This window comes from Propithecus coquereli, unplaced genomic scaffold, assembly GCF_000956105.1.
Source record: "Propithecus coquereli isolate 6110/MARCELLA unplaced genomic scaffold, Pcoq_1.0 Scaffold12, whole genome shotgun sequence".
NCBI classification, from domain to species: Eukaryota; Metazoa; Chordata; class Mammalia; order Primates; family Indriidae; genus Propithecus; species Propithecus coquereli.
In genome coordinates, this window is record NW_012136080.1 from 3934934 (window position 1) to 3936979 (window position 2046).

Genomic DNA, 2046 nt, shown 5'->3' on the forward strand with positions numbered 1-2046 from the left:
AATTAAAAAATTAAAAACTAGCAGACCAATAAAAAAAATGCTACCAAGTAACCAAGTTAAATCAGTGACCTATATTCCTGAAGATACTGAAGAATCATTGGCTTAGAAAATGAACTCACTGGAGTTCCCATTTTTACTACTTATACTGATATATAATACAGAGTCCAGTTCCCACTTCAAATCTATAGAGACCAACTGAGCACAAAGCTAGTGATTTCACATTTGCCTGCTCAGTTTACAAATGCATCATCCATTGCAAAGCAAACATTATTTAGAGGCTTCAGTTTACTATTTGAAATGGAAATAGAATGGATGGTGTTAATTGAAGTATCTGAGTTGTCATTTTATGAATATTTTAGTTCCATTATAAATTACTCACTTATTCGGATATGTCAGCCTTCTTCCCTCCACCCGCCCTTCCATGCCCTAAAACATCTCTACTCTGGTAAATAATTAAAGGGTATCAGAAAAAGTCAAAAGGAATTTGACATCAGGATATCTCATGATGGATAATGTTAAAGTTAGCCACAAATAACAAGTGTCTCTTAATTAATTACTGCTAAAGGAATTACCTACCAGATCCTGTCAGTGAAGACTCAGTCTTAATGATCTGTCCACTTGTAATGTCTTGGTATGGTCAGAGCCACCTTATAATTCTCAAGTAAAATACTTTGCTTCTGCTAAGGTTTGAATGTGTCTCCTCCAAAATTCAGTGTTGCCAATGTGATAGTATTAAGAGGTGGGGCCTTTAAGAAGTAATTAGGCCATGAGGGCTCCTCCCTCATGAATGGGACTAGGTTCCCTTACAAAGTGACATGAAGGAAGGAATTGGTCCTCTCTTGCCCTTCTCCTTCTGCCACGTGAAGACAAAACTAGGAGGCCCTCACCAGAAGCCACACCTTGTTCTTGGACTTCCCAGCCTTCAGAGCCGTGAGAAATAAATTTCTGTTCTTTATAAATTATCCAGTGTTAGGTATTCTGTGATAGCAACACAAACAGACTAAGACAGACTAAATAAGTCTGTCATGAAGGCCACTTGCTTAAACTGTGTAGATCTTCTGGCTTCAACCCTCATAAGTCCTCAAGCATAATGCCAAAAATGAGGCTGCTAATTACAACCTACAGATATTAACCCTGCTAATCCCAATTTTCCACTCCAAGCCTGCCCTATAGGCCGTCTAAGCTAAAACAGACAAGCAGAAAGCTAAATAAAGAATATCCCAGATGATAACAAAAGTAGCAAAGGACAAAGGAAGACAGAGGAAAACAATTTAGCTAAATGGGAAAGAATGTTGAGGAAGAAATGAACCATGGTTGAGAGAACGCAAGAGAAGCTGTCTTATGTTTACAACTATCTCTTTCCATTAATAAAAGCAAATGGGTTGGAGGGAATATTGTGTCAACCCTTATAAACAACTGTTATACAAAAGACAGGTTGAATTATTTTACTTAAAAGATATGTCTCAATAAAATGCCCATTGGTTTAGTTGCAGTACTATGGAAAAGTAGCATAGGCAATAGTTGTAAGTACATCAGTTCAATATAAGCCCGTTGTTTATCAACTCATTTAATAGCAGCATGTTTTCAGTGAAATGTTACAAAAGAATACAACGAAAAAAATAGTGAGATAAGAACTTTTTTATTTATCAATAAGCAATATAAAAAGACAAAGTATAGAGCATCTCCTATTCTGCCTCATGAAAAATCCCCTAAGAACATACTGAATCATAGTCAGAACTATTTATTGAACATATTGCAACTACTCTATTCAAGCAATCAGTTTCAAATTCGGAAAGTTTTTTTCTCTATTTCATACCCATAAACTCAGTAAAGAATTCAGAAAATGATAATCTATGAACAAATTGATATAAACCAAAATTTAGAGCATTCTCTACCAAGTTTTTCTTTTTCTTGGAGCTGGGGTCCTACTATGTTGCCCAGGCTGGAGGGCAGTGGCTATTCACAGGTGCAATCATAACACACTACATCCTTGAACTCCTGGCCTCAATAGATCCTCCCATCTCAGCCTCCCAAGTAGCTGGGACT